We start from the raw sequence: 24791 nt of genomic DNA on the forward strand, positions 1-24791 counted from the left end.
TTGGAGCCGCCATTGTTCTTCCCTCTTTGCTTCCGCTGGTCCCTACACGATCTTGGCCCCGACGAAGCCCTTTTTTTCTTTTTTCTTTCCCACAACGTCTTGCAAGGAGAGGCAGATTTTGGACTTGGAATCTAGCACCCTCCATCGCTTGCACATCACTACACGTACCAGAGAGCAACCATTAATCATATCATGGCACCCCAACATATATAAGGCATTTATCTGATAGGTCTGTGCGATGTCGTTGCCATTGCTATTGTCATTCTTCTCATCAAATTTATTATTTAGGTACTGTTTTTTTTTTTTTTGCACAAATTATTTTACACAATTTAATACACGCTCCAAAAAATAATGAAATCGTGACTTAAAGTCATCTATATCTTCAACTAATTTTAATAATTTAAATTAACTATGTTCCAAATAAAAAATTATATGAAAAATTGGACAAAAATAGTTTGAGCTAATATTTATACAGAAAGACATCAGACAATAAATGGAAAATAGCAATATAACCCAATTTGTGGTCATCTATATACTAATTAATCTAAAGAAGCTAGAAAAAAAATTAATTTACTAATTGAGCCAAGTAGCCAACTAAATTTGCTAGAAAAAAATTGCTCAAACTATAAACTTTTTGTATTAGCACAATAATGAAGATAATTATAAAAACCCATTACAGAAAGTTAAAAACACGTCGTCCTACATGCAAATAATTAATCTTATATTTCTACAAGCACTTGTCGATAAACATTGATTTATCTCAAACCTAAAAAAAAATATTAATTATAAATTAAAGAGTTTTCTTATCCATACTGATTCATAAAAAATCACTGTAATTGGGAAAAACGAAAAAGAATTTATGTAAGAAGAAAAGCATGTCTAAATTTCAACCTACTAAAGCCGAAGGAGCATCACTATATGAAAGTGGAAGACCGACGCTGATTAAGTTTGAAGAATGAAATGAGATCCTTTGATCTGCTAAAAACATTCAGATCTAAGGCTCTTTTTTATTTTTTTATTTTTAAAAAAAAAATGTATAATGAGTTGGTTTGGGCCATAACTACCCAAAGAATAAAATCCAAGTAACAGTCCATGATGCATTCAGCCCGAAGCAAAAAATAAAAATAAAAAGCCACACAAAGCTCGTAATCAACTAATCATGTGTGAAGATATGTTTCATTCATTTCGCAGTATATAATGTGTATAAACACAGCTAATTAACTTAATCATCATTCTCATTATCCTCTAATGATCTTCCCATAGTTTCACGTGTGAAAAGATAAGTCACCCCCAATCCAAACAAACAAACTCCAGAAAGTATTATTAATGAGGCAGTCATTCCAATTGCTTCATCATAACCCTTTTCTTCTACACGATGCGAAGCCCAAAAAAATCCTACAGAACCAATGATTGCCCCTAACTTTCCAAAAGCCCCTGAAATGCCATGACATGTTGATCTAAATCTTGCAGGGAAAAGCTCTGCCGGCACTATAAAAGTGGTTGTATTTGGTCCAAAATTTGCGAAGAAAAAGGTCAGAGCATAGAGGACTAAAAAACCTGTATTCGGTTCATTGTCCCAATATTTGTAATAGGGTATCCCAAGTGCTAAATAAACCATTGTCATGAAGAAAAAACCCATCATTTGGATTTTGACTCTTCCAATCTTGTCGATGAAATAAACAGTGAACCAGTAGCCTGGAATTGTGGAACATGCTGCAATAATTGCTTGGAATTTTGCAACTTCAAAAGCATCTTGATAGGCATTAACTTGGTCATTCGTTGGGAGATGATGATTATATTTATGTGACTGAAAGAGGTTGCTGCTATAAAAGACAATATCAAGAAGAAACCATGCGAAGGAGCAAGAGAATAAATCAAGGCCATGGTGGCGAAGAAATTGCTTGGAGAACAAGGGATAGGGTTGTGGACTTGGTGATTGTGGCCGTGGGTTGTCTTCCACAATCTGACTCATTGGAACTTCCAACACCTTTTCCATGTCCATGGCCACGTGGAGGACATTTTGCTCCACCAAAGCTGTAAATCTAGCATTAAAGAAAAGTAATGCGTAACTAGAAGGGATAATTAATCATCCATTTATTAAGATAAAGTCTCATATATCAATTTGAAAAAGGTGGAAACAAAAGTGGAGTCAACATTTTACTCTAGGGAAAATTATTAGGTACTCCCAGAATATTATAAATGCGTATTTCCTCCTCTCACATGAATAGTGGGTCCCACCATGAATTTAATTAGTAGGACCCACCATTTATGTAAGATGAGGGAGTACGCATTTATGATACTCCGAGAATACACAATAATTTCCCTTACTGTAGGGCAACGGCAAAGTCAATCAAATATTTTTAGGAGGACTAAGTTAAATATGTTAAGACATTTTAAATCTAAAAATAATCATTTTATTTGTAAATAAAGTATGTTTGTAACATAATTTAACATATATTATCTTCACCTATATTAAAACAAAAAAATTTACATAAGTTATTGTGGGGCCGAGGAACTTATGATCCGGTCCACGCTCTATTAGGACTCAGGGCCCATGCCGAGGAGGGCGTGTGCCGAGGATGAATGATGAAAGGCCGAGGTGTCAAGGAGAACAGCTGAGGACGACCCTATCCTTGGCACTCCAGGACTTCATGGGGAAAAGCAACGTCTCGATGAAGGCTATCCCCGAACAGCCCCCTGAAGGGCATGCGAGTAGAATAGGGCCCACATGGAGTTACGGTGCAAAATTGGTTCAAAGTAAATACGTTCCCTCTGCATTAAATACACACGCCAGCGTCCTGACCATGTTAATGAGACAAGATGCCTGGACAGGGTAACTTCGATCATCACGACTAACAGAAAGCAAGAAGGGACAGCTGAGGGGACGGGTACAGAAGTAGGCACCTGCCTGACCAACAAATGGAGGGCTATGATCAACCAAGAATGGCTATATAATGTGAAGGATAATGCACCAAGAAGGAGGCTGGGAAAAATGGCCAAAAACCAGAGCCTCCCAGCCCGCCTCCAGGAGAAAGACTCCTAGGGCGATCACGATTTAATTATGTATGAACACCACGAAAAAGCCACCGTCTGGTGTCCAAGGCCTAGCCTTTCAAACCCACGCTCTATAAATGATATTGTTAGGGCCTTTTTACGTACGAACCCAATATCACTTTGGGTCGTTACAAATCGAGTCCTTACAATTGGTGCCGCCTGTGGGGAAGGCTTGTGTCTTGGCACAGGTGATAGGTTGAGACAATCACTTACATCATTTCAAGCAACTGAGTGTAGTGTTTTAGCACAAAGTTCTACTAGGGGCTACGTTTCTTCACTAGGGGCTGCGCTTCGTAACGTCAGCAGCACGGAGGGTTCTAGGGGCTTGGCCGAGGAGCTAATCCCCCTAAACCAAAGTCTCGCGCCATAGCCGAGGGGTTAGTTCCCCCAACTACTTATAGAAATCAAGTGTTGGACAGAACCAAGGTATTGCATAATCCTCGGACTCAAACCTATGGGGAAACCAACTACTTATCAAAATCAAGTTTTGGACAAAACCAAGACATTGCATGGTCCTCGGACTCAAACCTATGGGGAAACCAACTACTTAAATATCAAGTTTTGGACAGAACCAAGGTATTGCATGGTCCTCGAACTCAAACCTATGGGGAAACCAACTACTTATCAAAATTAAGTTTTGGACAGAACCAAGATATTGCATGGTCTTCAGACTCAAACCTATGGAGAAACCAACTACTTATCAAAATCAAGTTTTGGACAGAACCAAGGTATTGCATGGTCCTCGGACTCTAACCTATGGGGAAACCAACTACTTCAATATCAAGTTTTGGACAGAACCAAGGTATTGCATGGTCCTCGGACTCAAACCTCTGGGGAAACCAACTACTTAAATATCAAGTTTTGGACAGAACCAAGGTATTGCATGGTCCTCAGACTCTAACCTATGGGGAAACCAACTACTTCAATATTAAGTTTTGGACAGAACCAAGGTATTGCATGGTTCTCGGACTCAAACCTATGGGGAAGCCAACTACTTTAAAGAAACCTAGATACTAAGCAGGACCTAGCAACTACACGTGACATCTAGGATGATGCCTATATCTCCATTGAATGGGGGACAAAAATGAGTTCAAGGCTCTACAGGTGCAGGTAAGCTAATGTTTTGAAACATGATTCTAAATTTATCGCATGCACAACTATTCATATGTGTTAAGATAATTAGTTCAAAATTCATAAACAATAGTAAGTATCGATAAGGACAACTAACAAGTAACCAAAAGGAAAAAGGAAGAAAAGGATTTCATATATACATGTTCAACAGGTTCAAACTACTAGTAGATTACAAAGTTTTCAAAATGGAAAAGAAACAAGTTAATCGTTAAACTAAAAACAAATACGAAGCCTAGCCAGGGTTTCTACTTCTTTAATTTTGCGTCGGCCACGTCCTGGGAAGGCGAAATGGGATCAGCTTCGACGCCCTAAAGGATAGTCCCTTCTGGGGAAGGTTGAACAGGGTCAGTGTCGGTACTCTTGGGGACCACAGCAAGGGGAATTGCCTGTAGGGGCTGGGCAAGTATGGCTGGCTTCTCAGCATTAGGCATTTGAGTGCCAACCACGGGCTCAGCAACCTCTTTGGGTACCTCGAGATCCGTACGCTGAGATGTTTCTATCACATCCTAAAGTTCTCCCTCTTTGAGCGTCTCGCTAGGAGAGGCGCCGACCTATACAGTTTCCGACTGAGTGACCCCTTCCTCGGGTTGGTCGCTCACAACCACGGAGCTGGTAGAGGTGGCCTCACGGATGGCTGTAGGGTAGAATATGTTCTCCGCTTTCCATAAATCGAATGAGGCATTCACTCCAGCTTGTTTCAAGGCCTCTTCCCAAACCTGGGAGCAGTAAAGCCTGCATACTCCAGGAATCTGGGCTTTAAGGATGGCTTGGGTTTCAGCTACCCCCGCATTATAACCATCATCCTCGGCCGTTTCCTTGGCAGCCTCAACCTCGTTTCTGGCAAACTTGGCCTCCCGCTTGGCCCTTATGGTTTCGTCACGGGCATACTCCGCCACACCTTTGTCATGCTCTGCCGTGACCAGTCTTTTATTTAAGTCATCGATCAGCTCCTTGGCTATTCGCAACTGATCCTCGGCTTCTAGCAGACGTTTTGTTTGATCCTCGGCCTGTTTTTGAGCGCTAGCTAAACTCGCCGAGGCGCTATCCCTATCTCGGATAGCATTTGTTAGGGCAATCTTAGCCTTGGCCAGGTCCTCCTCAGAAGCTTGGAGAGTCCGCGCGGCCACTAAACGTTTGGAGCGTTCATTCTCGGCCACCTTACTCTTATTGTTCACCTCTTCCTGGAGAGCCTGTCAAGCGAGATAAATACATCGTGAATGACAAACCGAGAGTGAGAGTTAATAAAGTTTTAGGTTTCAAGAGCCTTACCATGCCCAGGTGCCTCTTCTTACTAAGGAAGACCTCCTGCATCCTCATTTTCTTCAACCCATCCATGTCGGTGGGAAGTAGCATGGTTCTCCCTAGTGCGTCTACCACGTGACCACCCTCGCCATCTCCAAGGTCCCTCATAGACGCGGTTTCCAGCAGTGGACCCCCGTGGAGCATTGGGGCAGGAAGCCAGGCGCTTGGCGAGGATTGGGCCTCGATCCCCTTTCCCTTGCATTGGGAAGGTTGGACTTCGGTCTCCTTATCCTTGCTTTGGTGCCCAATCTTTAATTGCTTCGCACGCGGGGCTTCCTCCCTCTCCTTAGAAGGTTGGGATTTTCCCCCATCCATGGTTTCCTTGCCCTTGGGGCTCCTTTTTCTCTTTGAATCAGTGCCTTCCGGCCGAGGAGGCAGAGCCGGTGGGGGAGAAGCAGGAAGTTTGGGGCGAGGGGATTGTGGCTGTGACTTTGAGAAGGATGACCTAGTCTGGATAGCTTGGGGCGGAGGTGGTGGGGAAGGAGCATTGGGTTGTGGCGTTCCCTGCGCAGCCTTCCCTGGTTGACCCTCGAGGAGTTCGAATAGGCTGGTCGGGGCCTTTCTCTTGAGTCTCATCTCGGCTTGAGAAGATGTGCCTACTGATGACAATTCCTCCTCGGACAAGGCTGGGTCACCTATGTCACCAGGAGGATCCTCGGATTGGTTAGCTAGGTCAAATACCCCAAACCCTTCCTCGGGCTAATCTAACTTGCCTTCGTCCTCCGCTACTTGATGAGATGAGGAGAGGTCCACTAGTGGGATGCTCTCTGGGACAGATGGTACTTCGGAGATTAAAAATCCTGTCTCGACCACGGTGATTTTCGGAAGCCGAGGACGACTGGCGCTGATCACGTGCCTAGCGTCGGCAAATGACTTCTGAACGGGGGCGTACCTTAATATTTTGTGAGCAGCTCGGACTTGATCATCCCCGTCATTTACGAAAACGGCCTCTTGTAAAACAGTCTCCAGGTCCACCCGGTTAACTAAGTGAAAATACCGTTGATAAGCGTGTGGATCTACAAAAGAAAAGCACATAAGCATGGTTAGTTACCAAATCATATCAGATTAGAACGGCACAAAGGGTCAGCGCCTTTCCATTCCCTACACCCCACCTGGTTCTCCTTCTACTATGGGGCACGGATTGCCATCATGCCATTCACCGGAGACGATAAGGAAATCCTTGTTTAACCCCTTGTTGGAATCAGGGAGGCATTGAATTAGTCGAACCCTTTCGTCTCTCGTCTTCATGTAGTAGGATTTCCCCTTCAAGTTTTGGAGATTATAGCATCAATTCACGTCGTGGTGGATCAGCCTTAACCCCATCTTTTCGTTTAAAGCATCCACGCAACCCAGAATCCTAAACATGTTGCCGGTGCACTGGGTGGGGGCCAATCGAAAGTGCCTGAGGTAACCCCTCGTTACCGGCCCCATAGGAATTTTCATACCCCCATCTACAAAGGCGAGGACGGGAATCACTACCTCGCCCGTTTCCGTCTTATAGTGCCACTCCCCCATCTTACAATGCCTCAGACTTACGTTGGGAGGAATCCTGTAATTAGCGATGAACTTATTCATCGCCTCTTCAGTATCGACTAATTTCCTCAATCTCGATTTAGCCATCTCTATGATTTACTAAATTAACTCAACCAGCGATGGGAAAAGGAAGGGAACCAGAGAAAAATAAACCCAGAAAAGAAAAAGCACGAGTTAATGGAGGCAGGGAACTTACATAAAGGAGGAAAGACGCTTCGGACTGGCTTTTTGTGCTGGAGATAGACTTGAGTTTGGGCGAAAGTTCAGATGAACCCAGGGTATACGCGCTAGTACTCTTAATTGTGAAACTGAAGAGACAAATCTGTTCCAAAAAATCTTTTATACTTTCTAGGGTAACTGCACAAATTTTCCCGCCCATAAAGACCAAGGGGTTACCACCGTTCGATCTTCATCATGCCATAGAACGTGGGAAACACAGAGCCACCCGTATTTAATGAGGCCACGTTTCGTCTTCCAAGGGCTCCAGGAACGTGTCTCGGGCAGATGAAAAGTCTCGGGAACTGATAGGTGACAAGGATTGACAGGCATTGGCAGATGTCTGATGTCATCAAAACCCTCCTATCCGTTCGAGGAGTCGGATAGCAGGATTTTGAGGGGCTATTGTGGGGCCGGGGAACTTATGATCCGGCCCACGCTCTATTAGGGCTCAGGGCCCATGCCGAGGATGAATGATGAAAGGCCGAGGTGTCAAGGAGAACAGCTGAGGACGACCCTATCCTCGGCACTCCAGGACTTCATGGGGAAAAGCAACGTCTCGATGAAGGCTATCCCCGAACAGCCCCCTGAAGGGGATGCGAGTAGAATAAGGCCCACGTGGAGGTACGGTGCAAAATTGGTTCAAAGTAAATACGTCCCCTCCGCATTAAATACACTCGCCAGCGTCCTGACCATGTTAATGAGACAAGACGCCTAGACAGGGTAACTTCGATCATCGCGACTAACAGAAAATAAGAAGGGACAGCTGAGGGGACAAGTACAGAAGTAGGCACCTGCCTGACCAACAAGTGGAGGGCTATGATCAACCAAGAATGGCTATATAATGTGAAGGATAATGCACCAAGAAGGAGGCTGAGAAAAATGGCCAAAAACCAGAGCCTCCCAACTCGCCTCTAAGAGAAAGACTCCTAGGGCGATCACGATTTAATTATGTATGAACACCACGAAAAAGCCACCGTCTGGTGTCCAAGGCCTAGCCTTTCAAACCCATGCTCTATAAATGATATTGTTAGGGCATTTTTACGTACGAACCCAATATCACTTTGGGTCGTTACAAATCGAGTCCTTACAGTTATTATTTAAATAACTCAAAATAAAATTTTTCCCCCAATTAGAGTATAACTCAAAATAAATTATAGTATACCCAGTTAGTATAATATAGTTTTAAAAAATTATGAAACATGTAAAATTTGAATTATTTTTAAACAATTTAAATAATAAACATCACTTTCGTGCATAAACATATATTATAATTTATAACAAGTCAGTAAAATATATATATATATATATATAAAAATATGATGACAAAAATTATAGGAATACATCATTTTTCATAGATGATAAAATACAGTATTCAGAAAATTTATTTTACAAATTAAATATCTGTCAAATATTACCAAAACTGCATAATGCATTTCACTTTATTAAAAACTATGAAATGCATTCTCAATAAATATGTCAAACACATTCTAAATCTATCGGTGATGAATTATAGGTGATTTTTTCTTAAATAAAGTAATGAAACTCCTTAAATAAAAGTAACACACGACATAACTAGAAAGTGTCAAATTATTGAATCAATTTTGGTGATAAGAGGATATACCATCCATTTAATAGTCATAATTTTTTTTTCTCAAAATTATTGCTATGTAATTGCCTCCCTCGACCCCCCCCCCCCCCGGCTCCGCCATTGGTGGCCGCTATTCCCCACTCCATGGCTTCAATGATGGAAAACCAGTGAGCTTCATTTCAAATCTCAAAAATATTCTATTATAATCTGTAATTAAGTTTTATTATCATATTTCAAACCTCACTCTCTGCCAAAGGTTGTCGTTGGTAAGGTTTCATATCAGTATGCGTCTTTAATTTTTTTTTTTTTTTCTTTTCTTTTTTCTAAATCGATTGTGAAAATTGAAGGATTTTTACTCTTGATGTTGAGGAAGTATACATGGTATATTTTCCCCATGATGTTATGTTTAATTTTCAAGAAAATGTACAAAAACTTGAGTTGAGGTATTTGTAGAGTATTTGTTAATTTTCTTTATTTAAGTTTCTTAACCTGATGGCCTACTTGAGGCCCAACTATCCACCAGCAAATAGGTCACAAAAAATTCCATATTTCCCAATATTTGACAATGGGACAAAAGATCAATCACTCAATATGCATGGTTGGATTCAGATTGAGTGACGAGTTTACCCCAAACTCGAGCACAACCAACTTGAGCAGCCCTAGTTGCCATTAGCCTTACCAGCTGCTCATAAAAAGCCCATTAAACTTCTCTAATCAGTCCCTCCTCCCTTTTAAGTGAGAAACTATCTTGTATAACCCCTTACAACATAAGGAAAGCGCTACTATCTAACGATCACACAAGATAATTTTTCCCTCAAACAACAAACCCATTGCAAATCACCAAGAATCCGAGGGATAACAACTTTCTATCAAACATGTGAGTTAGGTTGGGTTGTCTCGTGGAGTGTGAATGCGAATGTGAATGTGAGTCCTATTAAGTTTTAACAAGAATGGAAAATAGAGTGTAGAATGATAAATTTTAATTTTGGGAATTTTTATCTGAACTTTTTTTTTTAGAAGAATTTTTATCTTAACTTAAAGAATAAGAAATAGAAAATAAAATTTTAAAATCTTCTGCAGAATAAAAATAAAAAACAATGCAAAGAATGCAAAAAAGCATTTTAGCATCTGACCCACTAATAGAAATATTGGTGAGTTGACTTTTATAAGAAATGGTGCCCAAAAAGAAAGTCGAATAATGTCGATTTTTTAAACCCCCAAAATCAACAAAATTTGATTTTTTTTTAAAACCCAAAAAAGAAATCGAATAATGTCAATTTTTTTTTTTTTAAATGAAGGCTGGTGCACGTCCTTACACATCTTTCTTCTAAAAGTCAATAGGTTATCTAAACCCAACTAACGTCTAGGGCTATCCATTGACCCGATCGAACCAATTGACCTGCCTGCCCGAACCAAAAGTCCACAAGCGGCTCCAAATTCAGTCTACGGTCGATCACGGGTTGGCAAGTGAAATAATCGAATAATTCGGTTCAAATTTGGGTTTAAAAATATTTAACCCGAACAAACCGAACCAACTGAATTATTTATACAAAAAAATATATGATTTGACATGCTAGCAGGAGCAACCCAGCAGTGCCAGCCCACACGTTTTGGTATCCGAGACTCAAAGAGGAAAACGTGTAAACCAAAGACCAAAGTTAACTTTTTCTCACACAAATTTCCAATATGCATATCAACCGTTTAACTCATATTAAAATTCAAAATCAACGGCATTGATGAGAGTAGAAACTGAGCACTCAGTGATATGACTAATATCAGTGGCACGGTAACCCATTTCTAAATCAACGATTATAATCCAAAATCAAGACCCAATCTAACGGTGACAATTGATATCTCTCACTATCTCTAATGAGTCTCTTCAGTTTTCACTTCAGACTCTTAGTCTCAGAGTTCAGATTGAAAGGTTCGTGGTTATGGCTTCACCTTCACGCTTCCTCACCTCTTCACTTCTTCAGTCTCAGTTCTCTACTTGGCTCTCTCAAACTCTCATAGTCTCACTTCTCTATTTGGTATTTTGGTTCGCTTTTCAACACTCTCTAAACCAATTCTCCAAATCCAAACCCTAGCTACCTCCAATGTTGTAGCCCACTACCCTCTCTGTCTCCAATGCCTAGCCGCCGCTGCCGCTGTCCACTCCTCTCTCCATAGCTACCGCCAATGTTTAGTCCTCACTCTGCCACTGTGTACTCTTCACTGAGTTAGTTCTTTTTTTTTTTTTGAGAAACCACCCCAAGAAGAGGGGGGAAGAGACAATAACATTAAGGGATATCAAAATAGTACACCGATTCACACACTAGTGGGACTTCCTCCATCCAAACTTGGAATGGGGAGAAGTTACATGCTGATCTGGCTAAACAGTGGGCCAGCTTGTTCCCTATCCTACGTGTATGACTAAATGTAAGGGACTGGAAAGCCAAAGAAAGAACCTTAATGTCTTCCAAAATGTGACCGAAGCTTGAAGAGTCCCTGCCACCTGAGGAAAGAGCGTTGATTATTATTTCCGAATCGCCTTCAAGTTGCACCTGATTCAGATTTAGATCTTGAGCCAAGATCAGTGCAGTACGAGCTGCTAACACTTCCACCATCTCTACAGATGTAGGCAGTGGAATAGTTTGTGTACAAGCAGCCATGACAAGACCTCTGTCGTCGCGAATGACACCAGCCAAACCAGCCAAGTTCCTATCACTAAAAGTAGCTCCATCGAAGTTGATTTTCACCCAACCCGACTCCAGAGGAGACCACCTGGAAGCTAAAGCCGGTTTTGGTGGAGGATGGGAGGAAGGCTGGGCAGATTGGAACTCTAATAAGCAATCTGTAGCCAAGCCGATAATCTTTGCCAAGGGAGCCACGCACTCCCCAGCCTGCGACTTGTTTCTACACATCCAGAGCTGGGACAAGACCATGGCAAAAAGATCAAAGTAGTCGCAATAGGACTGGCAGCATTGGAATATTTCCAGCAATGAAGAACACCCTTTGGTTAAATTCATGAGCCAGGTGAACTTGGAAGACCAAACAGGGGCCAAAGCAGGACAAGACCAAAGAGCGTGAAAGATATTCTCACTCTTAAGCTTGCAGCCCGAGCATAGATCATCTGTGATAATTTTCCTTCTCAATATATTAGACTTGGATGGCAGCGCATCAGAACCAGCCCTCCAAAGCAGCGTTTTGACCTTATTGGGGACGTGTAGGCTCCACACACCCTTCCAAATGCTTCTGGTACTTGACAAATCTGAGGAGGAAGGCTCTCCATTTAGAGCTTCCTCCATGAGCCACCAGTATCCAGATCTGACAGAGTAAGAACCATCCGGGTTATGCGGCCAAAACAATCTATCCACACACGATCTAAGGCTGAGTGGAATAGATAGGATTAGAGCAGCTTCATGGGGCAAGAAAATGTTATGAATTGTTTCCTCCATCCAGTAGCGGAGATCACTATCAATTAGTACCGAGACCGTTGCATCACTGCCAAGGAAGTCCCTAGGAGACACCACCCTTTTGCTATAGGGGTCAGGCAGCCAGTTATCATGGTAAATCCGAATCAAGGACCCCGTACCCACTCTCCATTGAACCCCTTTCATGATCACATCTCTACCCTTCAAAATACTTTTCCATGCGAAGGAGCCATTGCCTTCTTTTGCATCAAGAATGGACCCGTTAGGGAAGAATTTCACCTTAAAAAATCTATGGAAGAGAGATGTTTTATAATCAAGCAGCCGCCAAACTTGCTTTGCTAGCATGGCAATGTTGAATCGTTGAAGCTCTTTAAAACCCATACCCCCTCGGCTTTTTGGATGGCACAAGAAGCTCCATTTGGTCCAATGAATCTTCCTTTGATTACCTCTTTGGCCCCACCAAAATTTCCTAATTAGTATCTCAATGTCATTGCAAAGATTGGCCGGGAGCTTGAAGCAACTCATGGCAAAAGTGGGGATTGCTTGGATCACAGCTTTGAGGAGAATTTCGCGGCCCGCTTGGGATAGAAGCTGTTCTTTCCAGCCTTGGAGCTTAGCCTCGACCCTTTCTTTAATGTAACGTAAACTCGCTTTCTTGTTCCTACCAACTAAGGAAGGAAGCCCAAGGTATTTTTCGAATTGCTTAATTTCCTGAACACCCAAAGCATCTTTGATTTGATCTGCGATGAGGAGAGGGGTGGATTTGCTGAAAAAAAGGCCTGTTTTACTACGATTCAGCTGCTGCCCCGAAGCCTTTTCATAGCACTCCAACAGTCCTTGAAGTCTATGGCATTCCACAAGGAAGGCTCTGCAAAAGATCACACTATCATCGGAAAAAAATAAATGGGTCAAACGGGGGCCCTTCTTGCAAATAGACACACCCCTGATCTGGTTGGACTCGGCTGCCTGTTGCAGAAGGCTGTGAAGACCCTCAGAGCATATGAGGAATAAATAGGGTGACAGTGGGTCACCCTGTCTAATGCCCCGAGACGGCTGGATGGTTGGGGAGGGTTCACCATTGATGAGGATGGAATAACTGACAGTTGTGATGCACTCCATTATAAGGTTAACCCATTTTACGTCAAACCCCATTTTCTTCATAATCGCCTCTAAGTAAGCCCATTCAACCCGGTCATAGGCCTTACTCATGTCCAGTTTAAAGGCCATGAAGCCGGATTTACCATACTGATGGTGTTTCATGAAATGAAGGGTTTCAAAGGCCATTAGGATGTTGTCAGTGATGACCCTACCCGCCTGAAAGGCGCTCTGGTTTTCAGAAATTATCGAGGGGAGTACATCACGAAATCTATTGGCAAGGACCTTAGAAACTATTTTGTATACCACATTACAAAGGCTAATCGGCCTAAAGTCAGTGATAAACTCAAGGGATTTAACCTTAGGAATCAGGGTGATATTGGTATTGTTAATCTCTGAAGGAATTTTACAGTTATTAAGGCAATCTAACATAGCAGAGTAAATATCCTCATCAATTAAAGACCAGAAAGTTTGATAGAACAGGGGAGGCATACCTTCAGGACCCGGGGCAGAGATAGGTTTCATTTGCTTGATAGCCACCTCCACCTCTTCTCTGAGGAAAGGCCTAAGAAGCATGACATTCATCTCCTCAGAAACCGAAGGTTTAATAATATCCAAGACCCCTGAAAAATCCAAAGACTGTGATGATGTGAATAGGGATTTGTAGTAGTCACAAGCAATATTTTTAATCATACTGTCCTCAGTGCACCACAAATTGGAAGAGTCTCTCAAACCAGAAATTCTATTTCTACGGAATCTGTGAGAGGCCTTACTGTGAAAATAACTTGTGTTCCGATCTCCGCATTTGAGGAAGTGAGCTCTGGACCTTTGCTGCCACATCTGACTTTCCTTGTCCAGGAGATCATTAAGCTCAGTTCTAAGCATTTTGACTTGTTCAAAGCCAATTTTCCCACAAGCCGCATCACATTCCGCTTTGGAGAGGAGCTTGCTTTTCTTTTCCACTTGGTGTTTAACACTGCCAAAAGACTGCTGACTCCAAGCTGTGAGCTTCTCCCTGCATAAATGTATTTTCCCAGCAATCTGGAGCATATTAGCACTATTGGAGGTAGTGCCCCACGACCTCACCACCGTGTCACCACAGCCACCCTCCTTTAGCCACATTTGTTCAAACTTGAAGGGGCGGTTTGGCCTAGGGAGAATACCATCCGGTTTGACAAGAATGGCTTTGTGATCGGAGGAGTGAGTGCGGAGGTGCTGGACCTTGGAACCCGGGAAGCGGGAGAACCACCCGTTGGATGCAACCGCCCTGTCCAGCCTTTCCAAAACTAATCCACCAACTCTTTTACCGCGCCAAGTGAATTTCTCCCCGACATAGCCAAGGTCCATGAGACCACACTCGTCTAAAACATCTCGAAAATCTTTCATCTTACATTCCTGTCTGGGAGCTAGACCGAGCTTTTCATGGGACCAAAGAAGCTCGTGAAAGTCACCGGCGCACATCCAAGGCAGAGAGGAACGGTGGTGAAGGCCTCTCACTGAGTCAGTTCTTACTCCAAACGCTTAGGTAATTATTCTCTGTTTCTCATCTTTCTTTTTTGTTAGTCTCGTTAGTTTCATTTGTTATGGAAATCAAATGTTAAAATCAAATAAACCCAGAGATTTATAATACGAAACCCTAACTAAAAAAAACCTAGAAACCCTAACTACTTTACTTTTGTTCTTTGTTATTTTTTTTAATCAATTTTGATCATGTTTTAATTTTATACAGGATTGAAAGCTAACTCCAAGTAGTGTTTTCTGCCTTCAAGTTCGAAACCCATACACCCACGGTTTTCTTTAAGGTATGGTTTTTGCTTTCCTTTGTGTTTAGTGTTTAAGTTAAGGTCTTTTTTTTTTCTTTTCTTTTATATCCCTTTCAATTAAGTGGCTGTGGACACTCTGTTATAGAAACTTTTAAGGACTTCTCCTGAAATTTATTCTAAGTATACCTTCTGATTTTTTGGTTAAACTCGTCCTGAGGTGCCCCCTCTATTGTGTTAAACCCAATGGAAGCCTTAGGCTGAATCATCTTTAATATTGACAACTGATTTGTGTATATAAGAATCTCTCTACCCTGCCTCTGTTCCCATAGTTGTTGGTCATGATTATCATATGGAGTGTGTTTATGTTGCTTGCCCCTCAAACTGGAGTGACCTTGTTTGTAATTGTATAAGATTGCTTCAAAGAAGGTTTCTATTAGCATTTGTTTATGTAATATTGTCGTAGCTAAAATGAGATCTGATGGTTTGTGGTGATACAACAATGGTGTTCATGATCAAGATAGCTTAGTGATTGTGTTTCAATATGTTTGAAGTGCCAATTCAATCATTGGCAATATATTTTGCTTGATGAAGTTACCATCTCCTAGTTGATATTATGGGTTTGAGTTGGTTTTCAAATTTCTCATGCATGAACTATTTCTGTCACGAAAGATTAGAAAGGACAGCTAATTCAATCTCACACTTGCTATCATTCTTGCCGGTTTGTATGTTTAGAGATCTACAAAGTGACTCCTGATTTTGTTAATCTATTTTGATTTTAATACTTGAATATACTGAACTATTGTTGTATAACAATGAAGTTTTCTTCATCTAGCCTGTTCATGTCATAGATTACATGTCATTTTATGTCATTTTACCTGATTTGGTTTTTCTTATTGTAAATGTTATGTGGAAGTCATCTGTAGGAAAATAGTGATTATGAAAACTGGGAAGTAGCCCATCAAAAAAAAAAAAAAAAAAAACTGGGAAGTGGGAAGTGGGGTTGGGAATTCATTTAGCCAACCCAATTTAGTTAGGGTTGTGGTCCAGTAGTTTTTATGAGTAGTAACACAGTTATTAATTAATTACGGAAAATAAAAATACTACGACAATAAAACAAGTTGTAATTATGTGGATGAAGAAAATTGAAGTTAAAGACTTAGGAGGGATAAGAAAAGAAGGTTTTGTACTTCACTGGTCTTGGTTGAAATTTAGAATTCCTTATCAGATAATATTTTGCTTGGTTGAACTTTGAAGATGAATAGAACTAAGAAATGTTCACACAAGTTGTCGTTGTTTAAACAACACAACACGTATTTCTACAATATTTCATTTTTTGCATAAGTAGGATACTGTTTTTCCTTTTTGGTTTGTGTGGTTATTTATTATTATTATTAAAGTTATGAATTATACTTGTTACTCTAGTTTTGCTAATACATATCTTTGATTTTTTAAGGTCATGGAAACCTCCACTAATGAACCCTCTATCCAAACACCAGCAGCTACACAAGATGATGGTGCTATTCCCACCCAAGTTGAAGCTTCTGTTGCTACCCAAGCTAAAGTAGTTGCTGCTACTGAGTTGCCCCTAGTTCCACCATGCCAAGTGAGGATGACAGTTCTTGTTAGTGGTACTTGTGGTGGTAGGAAAAAGTCAGTTATTTAGGGCCATTTTGAAAAAACAAAGATAGGAGAGGGTGATACTAGTAAAACTAAGGCTATTTGTAATTATTGTCAAAAATCGTATAATGCTAATAGTAAGAGTTGTGGTACTAGTAATTTGTTAGCTCATGTGTCAATATGTCCCAAGAACCCTAATAGAGAAGATCTAGTTAAAGGGTAGAAAACATTAGCTTTTGAACCCAAAAAGGATAGAGAAGATGGGTTCCAGCTTGTGTCAACAATCTTTTCTATTGAGGCTTCTAGAAAGTCATTAGCTGAAATGATTATAATTAATGAGTTGCCTTTTAGGTATGTCGAGGGGTATGGGTTTAAGAAATATGTAACTACCTTACAACCTAAGCTTCGATTAAAGGATATCTCATCTCATCAAACTATGGCCAGAGATGTGATTGGCACTTATAAAGTGAGAGAGAGAAACTAAGGAAATCCTTGAAGGGTTGTAGGGTGTGTCTCACTACAGACACATGGACTTCTATTCAAAATTTAAATTATATGTGTCTCACATGTCACTTTATTGATGATGCTTGGAAATTGCATAAAAGAATTTTAAATTTTTGTCAGGTTGAAGACCACAAGGGAGAGACTATGGGTAGAAAGATTGAGATGTCTTTGCGTGAGTGAGGTATTGATGGAATATTCACTTTGATAGTGGATAATTCTAGCTCAAATTTAACAATTAAATTTTTGCAAAGGGTGACTAAAGATTGGAATGGGACAGTTTTAGGAAATGAGTTCATGCACATGAGGTGTTATGCCCATATCCTAAATCTCATTGTGGGGGAGGGTTTAAAAGAGATTGATGCTCTGTTACTAAGGTGCGTGAAGCTGTGAGGTATGTGAGGTCCTCACCCAATAGAAATCAAACTTTTAGGAGTTTTATGGAGAGGTTAGGTATGGAGTCCAAGAGTCTTCTTTGTCTAGATGTACCTACTAGATGGAATTCAACCTATCTCATGTTAGAAACTGCTAAAAATTTTGAGGAAGTGTTACTTCAAATGGATTTTGAAGATGATGGTTATTCGTCGTACTTTAGGACCAAGGAAGATAGTGGTGGTTTGGAATCTCCTTGTATGAGTGATTTCCAAAATTGTAGTGCATTTGTGACTTTCTTAAGGCTTTTTTATAATGCAACGAAAAAGTTCTTCGGTTCTTTGTACGTTACTTCAAATGCCTTTTATGATGAGATATTTGTTATTCAGGAGAGTATTTCTAATTTAGTTAAATCCCAAAACACTCTCTTGAAAAACACATCTACAAACATGCAAACTAAATTTGAGAAGTATTGGGGGGAAGGGGAGAAAATTAATCCTCTTTTGTATGTGGCGTGGTTCTTGATCCACGAAAAAAATTGAGATTTTTGAAGTTTTCTTTTTCTGAAATTTATGAGAATGCAGTGGTAGAAGTGATGGTTGATAAGGTGAAAGATCTTTTTTATAAGTTGTATAATTTTTACTTTTCTATTCATTCACCAAATGTGCAAGAACAAAGTGGGAGTGAGAGGACAGAATTGGAAAGTGATGCTAGTAATCCATATGTGATGGTTCACTCGCGATATGAATGTTTTTTGCAAGTTGAGCAATCTGTAGGTTGTAGTAATGAGGTTGAAAAGTATTTGGTTGAAAACTATGATGGTAGAAAGGATGTGAATTTTGAGATATTAGAGTGGTAGAGGAACAATTGTAGTAGGTACCAAGTGTTGTCTAAAGTTGCTAAGGATGTGCTGGCTATACCAGTTTCCACTATTGCATCTGAGTCAGCATTTAGCACTAGAGGCCGCATTGTTGATCCATTTCAAAGTTCACTATCTCCTCTCATGGTTCAAAACCTTGTATGTTCACAAAATTGGCTTCAAGCCACAGTTCCAATTTCTCATCGCCAGTCAAGGGATGATGTAGTGGCATTAGAGGAGGATTTACTTGACTTAGGTAATATGTTTAAATTCTGAAACTTATTTTCTATTAATTGTATTGAATGTCTCATGTATTCAAGAAAAATTTAATCTATTATGTTTATTTCCTATTCTTTTCTAGTTTTAAATCAACAACCAACAACAAGTGCAACAGCAAATACCACCTCAAGCAAGGGTTCCACTTCAGGCAAACAACCCTTAATTAGCATTGATGATTAATCACTAACTTGGTATGATTCTACCTTTAGTCCCTTACTATTATAAACTTGGTTTCCTTACTAGTTGTTCTTGTATTTGGTACTAATATATTGTTTGTTGAATATTTTTTTGTCTACTGTAGGAGGATGGTGATTTATTTTGTAAAGAATGCAACTTTTTGGGAATATTTTGGAAGTTTTTTTTGGATATATTTCTTTTCTAAGTTCTAACAATACTCAACTGTCAATGCTTATAGAAAAGAAATCTTAGTTCATAGGTTTTCTTTTCTATTAGTTATAGACTTATAAACTATAGAGTAGTCATTCAATGCTTTGGAAAAGTTATTTTTTGTAAATATCTATGGTATTTGATTATTGTAACTAATTATATTACTTGGAACGTTGTATAACTGCAAGCTTCCTGCCTTATGGTTTACTACCCAAAAAACTTGTAGTAACTGCCTCTATGGTACTAAGTATATATATCCATTAATTGGAATATTGCAGAGTATTATATGTTGTGATTTATTTGTTGCTTGAAATATTATTTGTTGTGGCTGGCCGGTTTAATAGGTTTTGAGCTACTAGCTTACTGCTTAGGTGCTTATTGTGTTGTTTCAACAGATCACATATGGTAAAATTAGGGTTATTTTGTTGTGCTATCTTTAGTCTATTTTGTTGTGTTTATTTTTTGTAGTTAATGTGGGAAAGATTATGAATTTGGATTGATATGTACTACTTAGGTGCTTCTATTGTTTCAGAGATCACAAGTGATAAAAAAAAATAATAATAATAATAAAGGCTTTTTGGTGTGTTGATCACAAGTGATAAATAAAAAATAAAAAAAGGCTTTTAGGTGTGTTGTGTTGTGTTATTCTGTCCAGGTTTAAATTTGTGAAAATTTGTGAGAAACTGCAAGATTATCTTGGGTTTGATATGTCTTGAAGGCCCAACAGGTCTAGTGTAATTCATAATATAAGCTAAGCTTGAAGCCCTATTTTAAAATAAATTAAGTAAAAAGAGGCCCAATTTGAAATATATAGGGAATTCAAAAAATCTGAAATCAATAGGGTTTATTAAACTGCCAAACCGAGTAATTTGGGCTAAAAAGTAAGGTTGTAATCGGTTCGGTTCGGTCGGTTTTTTTTTATCCAGCCAACCAAAACCGAAATTTTTGGTTTGTGAAACTCCTAACCGAAACCAACTGAAATAGTTGAAAAACCGTCGATTTCAATTGTATTTCGGTTTCAGTCCACATCACAGACTCACAGTCACAAAAAGAAAAAAAACAACTCAACATCACATGGGGTTATCGATTTTTCAATAAGAAAATAACAACTCAAAATCACAATCACAGATTCACAGAAAATAGCATTGATTTAATATTAAACTTTAAACAAAACCCAAAATACAAAAAAGAGAAAGGATTATCAAGAAATTAAAAAGAGAGGTGGTCACCGTGAGAATGAAAAGATCAAGCCGCGTGGGGAGGCCGGTGTGTGAAGGCCGGCATGTGGAGGCGGCAGCAGAGGTAGATTTGTGTGGAGTGGAGGCTGTGAGGCGTGACAGTGAATACGTGTGGGCTGTGGGGTATGTGGAGTAGCTGTGGACGCCGGCGTGTGGAGGCCGGTGGCAAATGTCGACTGATGGAGGCTGGTGTGTGTGAGAGGGAGTGATGGAAGCTTTGTGTGAGTCTGTGAGAGAGAGTGATGGAGGCGTGAGGCGTGAGGGAGATGAGGGAGATGGAGGTGTGAGGGAGATGAGGGAGATGTGGAGTAGCTGTGGACGCCGACGTGTGGAGGCCGAAGTGTGGAGGCTAGTGTGTGTGAGAGGGAGTGATGGAAGCTTTGTGTGAGTCTGTGAGAGAAGGAGATGGAGGCGTGAGGGAGATGAGGGAGATGTCGTGTAAATGAAAATGGGGTAGGTAGGGTAAAGGTAGGGTTTTTATTTTCTTTATTTTCAATTAGTTTTTGTTTAACTTAATTAGTTTAAATTGTTTAATTTTAGTTAGTTAATCTAACTTATCTAATGGGCAGTGGGCTTGAGTAACATTGGCAAGGCCAAGCCCATGTTTACAAACTTTATAGTATATATTTAATATAATAATATATTTCAGTTCGGTTCGATCGGTTCGGTGCATTCAAATCTACAACCGAAAACCGAACCGAAATTTTCGGTTTTTTATATAATAAAACTGAAACCAAACCGAACAGAAACCGAACCGAAATTTTTGCACCGATTTGGTTGGTTTGAAGCGGTTTTTTCGATTCGTCGGTTTTTTGCACACTCCTACTAAAAAGACCCAAAAAAATGAAATTACAATAATTTTAACTATGTCAAAAATTCCGACCCAATCTGAGGCCCAAACCCGGCAAATCGACAACTCCGACTCGGTCAACCGATTACTCAAAATGTCAGATCCGACCCGAATATTCAGTCTAATACGGGTTCGAAATTTAGCAACCCGATCCGGCCCAACCCTTTGACAGGCCTACCAACCACCCCATTAAAAAAAATGAACCACCCTAACATTACCATTTTTTTAATATAAATTCAATAGTTAAATAATAAAAAAAAATTAAAAGATAAATTTAAACTTTAGATATCAAGGTTGAAACTTCAAAAATATATATATATGTCAAAAGTTTTTTCTTTTATATAAATGTCAAAAGTTAGAAATATCAAATCGTACCAATTAAGTTATAAAGCTATTGTCTTGATATTAGCAATTTTTTTTTTTAAGAAACAAAAATACATACAAAAGATATGGAACGAAATTTTAACACAGATGACACACCACAAGCTCAACCCAAAATTTATGACAATAGCAAGGTTTTTCTTTTTTTTTTTTTTTTTTTTTTTTTTTTTTTTTGTAGGTGAGAATGAAACATTATATCTCTTATTTGAGAGACAAGAGACTTTACCATTTTTTTTTTTTTTTTTTTTTTTTGAGAATGAGACTTTACCAATTGAGTTGATTAAAACTTACATGATAATAGCAAGTTAGAGTATTGTTATAAATATATAAATAACATAAACCTATAGTGTCTATTTGAGAACAACTTTTCTGGTTTTTTTTTTTTTTTTTTTTTTTTTTGCTGAGTAAGTTAAAATATTCTTATATTTTGAAAAAACCAGAACAAACATAAAATTAAAAACTAACGTAACACAGTGTATAAATAATGGAATACCTGGCAGTTTCGGGCATCATCATTCGCCAATAAAATGTTAACCCAGTTGGAATTGCACCAAGCATTAGTATCAACCTCCATGCCATGCGATATCTACCTCATCGGGCGTCCGATCTTTTGGCAACACAGTGCACAAGCGATCAAATATTTTGCACACCACCATTGTCACCGTCGAAGAAGCTAAAATCCCAAAGCCCTGCATTGAGAACACGGCTGCTATAAAAGCACCACATGTTCTCTTGTTAGCGAACTCCGACATAATCGTAGCCGACAATGGATAGTCCCTACCAATCCCGATGCCCAAAAAGAAACTAAACAAATCCAAACTCACTAAGACACAGCTCTTTGTAGAGCACACAGAGAAGCCACATCAAAGGAGCTCAGCACCATGATGATCAATGCAACCCCTTTGGTGTATAGTTTTCGGTTTGATAAGGGTAAAAAGATGGTTCTGGTACCTATTCTAACTTCCCTTCGGTGTAAAGTTTTCGGTTTTCAGTTTTCATTTTTGGATGGTTTGGACTTTCGAAGAATGATGAGTTGACTGGGTTAAGTTCAGGTCCACTGCACTAAATACTATAATGCATTAGATCTAGATGGTATCTGAATTGACATTGAAGCTAGTTTCAGGCTTTAACCATTTAAGCATCTATCTTTCATTCTTTTCTTTTCTTTTTTTATTTTTATATTAATTTTTTTTATCTTTAAAATTTAGATTGTTTTCATTTTGGTCCCATAAGTTTGAGATTTTTCAATTTGCTGAAACTGAAGTAAAACATCTGTAGAAGCAATTGAAGAAAACGGCATCGTTTTCTGTCAAAGGAAAGAAGCAGCTACAGAGGAAAAGCGACGTCGTATTGTTAAATGAAACTTTAGTTGCTGGCACGTGATTCAGGCATTAGAAGAACACGTATTGTAATGTTATTTGTTTTCCCTTTAAGCTGTTAGATTACTTTCTGTTTTTAGTTAGTTAATTTTGCTTAATTCTCGCCTAATTTTTTGGGTTTGTGTAACTGATTGCTATGGTGTATAAATAGCAAATCAGTGTGTAAGATTAAGTAAGTTTTTCATTTACTTCGTAAATACAAGTTTTCCTTTCAGAGAATTTCTCTTTCCTTCCAGAACTTTCTTTCTTGTTACAATTTGATCATCCGAGTTTGATTATGTTTTCCAAATGACCATTTCATCTATATCCATAACTAGCTAATATAACTACTAAAGAGACTAACAAACCAAAAGCAACGTAACAATGTCTAAACAAGACACCACTTTTTTTACAACCCATTGAGATTGGCAACTGATAAGTTTTGACCAGTAGACATTCATTTCACATGCACTTGTCAATAATACAACTTTTATTTTTAACTATTTTATAACCAATTACCTCAGCAAGTTGTGGAATAAATTGTATCACACATAAATTATAACTTACAAGAAAACAATAATGTTTAGTTTCTAGTATGGACCAATTTATCAAAATTACAAATAGTTTATAAGAATTTGATTATTTAAGGCTAAATAAGGGTGATATTGGGTCTGTTTGGATTGAGTTTATTTTTGCTGAAACTGAAAATTAAAACTGAAAACATTGTAACAAAATAATTTTTAAATGTGTGAATAATACCGTGGGACCTATTTTTAATGAAAAAGTTGCTAAAAAGTGGAATTTGTGGATCCATGAACAGTGCACGAATGTACTGTTCACCGTGAAAAAGTCAACCTTAGCGGCTACTGTTCACGAACAGTGCATAAACAGTAACCGCATTACTCCCTGAAACGCATGAAAAAAATAAAATAAAATAAAATAAAAACCTAAAACTGAAACGCATAATCCAAACAGCCTCATTGGTTCAGTGCGATTAGTTTTAAGGGCATTTTTTACACCATCCACTGTTGATTTTGTCATAGTTGGCACCCAATACCGATACGTTGGAAGACCAATTTGACCCAATTAATTTTACCTCAATCGATTTGATGCAGTTGCTTTTTTGGTTTCCTCTTCTCCTTGTCCAAACGACACAAAGATAATCAAAATCGTCATTCAATCTGCCACCATTGATATGCTTAAATTAAGCTTGGGTCCTTAGCTATATACAAATCCTCTTGCAAATTATATGCTTAAAAATATGGAATAAGTTGTTGCCATTACTTCCCAATTGGACCAATCCTCGAATCTCTCAATTGCAAAGTAAAGGGAATTGTGCTTCTTGTTGTCGAATGTTGTCGATCTGTGATGTGTGACCCGGTGCCTTTGGACGTTGTGGATGGGAGACTCTTGAAAATGACTTAAATACTTCAACATCATGATGAGATTGAGATAATGATCTTGAAGGAAGATGTGTTAGAACTTTGATGGATGAAGTTTTTAGAGTTGAATCGGGAAGTGTTCCATGGTGTCTAGAATTTTTTAGGGTGATTGGGATGCTTGGAGTGATGTGAAAATAGTGATTAAGAGGTTGGGAGTGATTGCTAATAAGGCTATTTGTGCTCCTTGCAGAGAGTGGTGTTGCTTGAAAGCAACCTAATTTCTCTCTACAAAAACACTACAAAATTGAATGCTGAAAATTTGACAAGCTCAAAGTCCCTTCTTCAATGCATTTTTTTTTCTTGTATTTCTACATGGGATTGAATTAGGAAATTCAAATTTCCCTCCCTTCCTACCTACCAATGCCCTGTTTGTGGTATTAGATATTTAGATACAATCATACAAGTATAC

At 39.2% G+C, this 24791-nt stretch overlaps 1 pseudogene; it reads right to left on the minus strand.

Moving 5' to 3' along the window:
• Positions 1-1222: 1222 nt before the first annotated feature.
• On the minus strand, positions 1223-24116 carry LOC115960089 (annotated as a pseudogene).
• Between the last annotated feature and the right edge of the window lie 675 nt (positions 24117-24791).

The sequence above is a fragment of the Quercus lobata genome, chromosome 2 (assembly GCF_001633185.2).
Source record: "Quercus lobata isolate SW786 chromosome 2, ValleyOak3.0 Primary Assembly, whole genome shotgun sequence".
NCBI classification, from domain to species: Eukaryota; Viridiplantae; Streptophyta; class Magnoliopsida; order Fagales; family Fagaceae; genus Quercus; species Quercus lobata.